This window comes from Natator depressus, chromosome 28, assembly GCF_965152275.1.
Source record: "Natator depressus isolate rNatDep1 chromosome 28, rNatDep2.hap1, whole genome shotgun sequence".
Taxonomy (NCBI): domain Eukaryota; kingdom Metazoa; phylum Chordata; order Testudines; family Cheloniidae; genus Natator; species Natator depressus.
The window spans coordinates 10,935,553-10,940,552 of NC_134261.1; the positions used below are offsets into that span (position 1 = coordinate 10,935,553).

Genomic DNA, 5,000 nt, shown 5'->3' on the forward strand with positions numbered 1-5,000 from the left:
GATCTCGGCCGGCTGGCCCCACGGCGCGGAGGGCCGGGCACGCGCCCGGGCCCCCCCCCAAAGGAGGAAAGTCCCAATCGGCCCCAGGATCCGGGGACGCGAAGAGGAAGAGGGACCCGATCCGCCTGAACGCCAGACGCCCCCTGCGGTCGGGGGCACCGGCCCGCGAAGGACCCTTCCCGTCGCGAACGTGAGCACCACATCGATCGGAAGGCGAGAGAGGAGCGGGCCCCCCCTCCCTCCGGGGGGCGCCGACAGTCGGAGTTCGCATCCCGGCCACCGGGCCTGCACCGGGGGTGCGAGGGGACGACGGGGTCCCCGGAGGAAAAGAGCCGGAAAAGGGGGGGCTCGGGGGGGCCGGGGGCCGCCCCACCTGCCAACGTGCCCCTGTCCCCCCTCACAAGATCGGGTACAACGCGCAGATTGGTCCCCGAGGCTCATCTCTGGTTCTCACAGGTTCCGAAAAACCTGTTCTCAGAAATCTCCTCGCACCCGTCAAAATGAACTAGTCGAAAAATCCAACCGCCAATTTAGGGGGACCAATCTGAAATCCTATCCGACCTCCTGGTTCTCTCGGTCGGCCGAGGGCACTTTTGGCGACCCCATCCGGACTTCCGTGAGACTGCCGGCCATCAGGTCAACCCGTCACTTTGAATGGGGTTGACCTGATGGCCGAGCAGGGACTTAGACATTTTTTCAGCCTTTTCGTCCCGGGGGGACTTAGACATTTTTTTCAGCCTTTTCCTCCGGGTTGACCTGGTGTCCCGGGGGACTTAGACTTTTTTTCAGCCTTTTCCTCCGGGTTGACCTGGTGTCCCGGGGGGACTTAGACTTTTTTTCAGCCTTTTCCTCCGGGTTGACCTGGTGTCCCGGGGGGACTTAGACATTTTTTTCAGCCTTTTCCTCCGGGTTGACCTGGTGTCCCGGGGGACTTAGACTTTTTTTCAGCCTTTTCCTCCGGGTTGACCTGGTGTCCCGGGGGGACTTAGACTTTTTTTCAGCCTTTTCCTCCGGGTTGACCTGGTGTCCCGGGGGGACTTAGACTTTTTTTCAGCCTTTTCCTCCGGGTTGACCTGGTGTCCCGGGGGGACTTAGACATTTTTTTCAGCCTTTTCCTCCGGGTTGACCTGGTGTCCCGGGGGGACTTAGACTTTTTTTCAGCCTTTTCCTCCGGGTTGACCTGGTGTCCCGGGGGGACTTAGACATTTTTTTCAGCCTTTTCCTCCGGGTTGACCTGGTGTCCCGGGGGGACTTAGACATTTTTTTCAGCCTTTTCCTCCGGGCTGACCTGGTGGCCGAGCGTCTCGCCGTCCGCGGCCGGAGCTAGAGATGCCCCCCCCCCCCAGGCCAGCCTGCGAAGCCGCGGCCAGGATCGGGCCCCTGGAAGTCTGACTAAAAATTTTCACCGACCCCAAAAACGGTTAGGGGGGGCCTCATAAAGCCTCCGGAGCGGAAAAAAAAAAAAACGGAAAAAAGGATCGGGCCCACCCGAGGCAGGGGAGTCAGTAAGGGAAAGGGGACGAGGCGGCCCGGAGCCGGGTGCCGGCGGCCAGGATCGGGCCCCTGGAAGTCTGAAAAATTTTTTTCACCGACCCCCAAAGTGGTATTGGGGGGGGCTCATAAAGCCTCCGGAGCGAAAAAAAAAAAACGGAAAAAAGGATCGGGCCCACCCGAGGCAGGGGAGTCAGTAAGGGAAAGGGGACGAGGCGGCCCGGAGCCGGGTGCCCGGAGCCGGGTGCCCGCGGCCAGGATCGGGCCCCTGGAAGTCTGAAAAAAATTTTTTCACCGACCCCCAAAGTGGTGTTGGGGGGGGCTCACGAAGCCTCCGGAGCGGAAAAAAAAAAACGGAAAAAAGGATCGGGCCCACCCGAGGCAGCGGAGTCAGTAAGGGAAAGGGGACGAGGCGGCCCGGAGCCGGGTGCCCGGAGCCGGGTGCCCGCGGCCAGGATCGGGCCCCTGGAAGTCTGAAAAAAAAATTTTCACCGACCCCCAAAGGGGTGTTGGGGGTGGGCTCATGAAGCCTCCGGAGCGAAAAAAAAAAACGGAAAAAAGGATCGGGCCCACCCGAGGCAGGGGAGTCAGTAAGGGAAAGGGGACGAGGCGGACCGGAGCCGAGTGCCTACGGCCATACCGGACGGAAGGCCCCCGATCCCGTCCGATCTCGGAAGGTAAACCGTCCCGGGCCTGGCTAGTACTTGGATGGGTGACCGCCTGGGAATCCCAGGTGCCGTAGGCAGCTTTTCCCGCTGCGAGCCAGCTCTCTCCTTTTCTGGGGAACAAGGGCAGGGTCGCCCTGCCAGGGGCCCTGGGGCTGAAGTCCCTGCCGGCCACCAGGTCAACCCGGAGCCTGCCCCTCTGCGGCCAGCAGGTCAACCCCATACCGGCAGGGGGTTGACCTGGTGGCCGGGAAGCAGAGCGGCCAGCAGGTCAACCCCATACATTCAGCGGGTTGACCTGGTGGACGGGAAGGAAAGCGGCCAGCAGGTCAACCCCATACTTTCAGCGGGTTGACCTGGTGGCCGGGAAGGAAAGCGGCCAGCAGGTCAACCCCATACATTCAGCGGGTTGACCTGGTGGCCGGGAAGGAAAGCGGCCAGCAGGTCAACCCCATACATTCAGCGGGTTGACCTGGTGGCCGGGAAGGAAAGCGGCCAGCAGGTCAACCCCATACATTCAGCGGGTTGACCTGGTGGCCGGGAAGGAAAGCGGCCAGCAGGTCAACCCCATACATTCAGCGGGTTGACCTGGTGGCCGGGAAGGAAAGCGGCCAGCAGGTCAACCCCATACATTCAGCGGGTTGACCTGGTGGCCCGAAAGCAAACCGGCCACCAGGTCAACCCGGAGCCTGCCCCCGCGGGCAGGGGCCAAGCGGACCCCCCTCCGCCCGGGCTTGCCCTGCTCCGAGCCGGGGCTTAATCCCCGTCCGGCCACCAGGTCAACCCGGAGCCTGCCCCTCTGCGGCCAGCAGGTCAACCCCATGCCGGCAGCGGGTTGACCTGGTGGCCGGGAAGGAAAGCGGCCACCAGGTCAACCCCATACTTTCAGCGGGTTGACCTGGTGGCCGGGAAGGAAAGCGGCCACCAGGTCAACCCCATACTTTCAGCGGGTTGACCTGGTGGCCGGGAAGGAAAGCGGCCAGCAGGTCAACCCCATACATTCAGCGGGTTGACCTGGTGGCCGGGAAGGAAAGCGGCCAGCAGGTCAACCCCATACATTCAGCGGGTTGACCTGGTGGCCGGGAAGGAAAGCGGCCAGCAGGTCAACCCCATACATTCAGCGGGTTGACCTGGTGGCCGGGAAGGAAAGCGGCCAGCAGGTCAACCCCATACATTCAGCGGGTTGACCTGGTGGCCGGGAAGGAAAGCGGCCAGCAGGTCAACCCCATACATTCAGCGGGTTGACCTGGTGGCCGGGAAGGAAAGCGGCCAGCAGGTCAACCCCATACATTCAGCGGGTTGACCTGGTGGCCGGGAAGGAAAGCGGCCAGCAGGTCAACCCCATACATTCAGCGGGTTGACCTGGTGGCCGGGAAGAAAAGCGGCCAGCAGGTCAACCCCATACATTCAGCGGGTTGACCTGGTGGCCGGGAAGGAAAGCGGCCAGCAGGTCAACCCCATACATTCAGCGGGTTGACCTGGTGGCCGGGAAGGAAAGCGGCCAGCAGGTCAACCCCATACATTCAGCGGGTTGACCTGGTGGCCGGGAAGAAAAGCGGCCAGCAGGTCAACCCCATACATTCAGCGGGTTGACCTGGTGGCCGGGAAGGAAAGCGGCCAGCAGGTCAACCCCATACATTCAGCGGGTTGACCTGGTGGCCGGGAAGGAAAGCGGCCACCAGGTCAACCCCATACAGGCAGCGGGTTGACCTGGTGGCCCGAAAGCAAACCGGCCACCAGGTCAACCCGGAGCCTGCCCCCGCGGGCAGGGGCCGGCATACCCCCGTCCGTCTGGGGTCGCCCTGCCCCGGGCTCCGGGCTTAAGTCCCGAGCGGCCACCAGGTCAACCCGGAGCCTGCCCCCGCGGGCAGGGGCCGGCGGACCCCCGTCCGTCCGGGGTCGCCCTGCCCCGGGCTCCGGGCTTATTCCCCGTCCGGCCACCAGGTCAACCCGGAGCCTGCCCCCGCGGGCAGGGGCCAGGCGGAGCCCCGTCCGTCCGGGGTCGCCCTGCCCCGGGCTCCGGGCTTAAGTCCCGAGCGGCCACCAGGTCAACCCGGAGCCAGCCCCCGCGGGCAGGGGCCGGCGGAGCCCCGTCCGTCCGGGGTCGCCCTGCCCCGGGCTCCGGGCTTAATTCCCGTCCGGCCACCAGGTCAACCCGGAGCCTGCCCCCGCGGGCAGGGGCCAGGCGGACCCCCGTCTGTCCGGGGTCGCCCTGCCCCGGGCTCCGGGCTTAATTCTCCTCCGGCCACCAGGTCAACCCGGAGCCTGCCCCCGCGGGCAGGGGCCAGGCGGACCCCCGTCCGTCCGGGGTCGCCCTGCCCCGGGCTCCGGGCTTAATTCTCCTCCGGCCACCAGGTCAACCCGGAGCCTGCCCCCGCGGGCAGGGGCCGGCGGAGCCCCGTCCGTCCGGGGTCGCCCTGCCCCGGGCTCCGGGCTTAATTCCCGTCCGGCCACCAGGTCAACCCGGAGCCTGCCCCCGCGGGCAGGGGCCAGGCGGACCCCCGTCTGTCCGGGGTCGCCCTGCCCCGGGCTCCGGGCTTAATTCTCCTCCGGCCACCAGGTCAACCCGGAGCCTGCCCCCGCGGGCAGGGGCCAGGCGGACCCCCGTCCGTCCGGGGTCGCCCTGCCCCGGGCTCCGGGCTTAATTCTCCTCCGGCCACCAGGTCAACCCGGAGCCTGCCCCCGCGGGCAGGGGCCGGCGGAGCCCCGTCCGTCCGGGGTCGCCCTGCCCCGGGCTCCGGGCTTAATTCCCGTCCGGCCACCAGGTCAACCCGGAGCCTGCCCCCGCCGGCAGGGGCCAGGCGGACCCCCGTCCGTCCGGGGTCGCCCTGCCCCGGGCTCCGG

General features: G+C 66.2%; 1 non-coding gene across 1 annotated transcript; it reads left to right on the top strand.

Annotated features, from left to right (window-relative positions):
- Positions 1-2,117: 2,117 nt before the first annotated feature.
- Positions 2,118-2,236, top strand: LOC141979791 (5S ribosomal RNA). Its single transcript, XR_012637184.1, has one exon. It is a non-coding gene; the product is annotated as a 5S ribosomal RNA (ribosomal RNA).
- Positions 2,237-5,000: the final 2,764 nt, after the last annotated feature.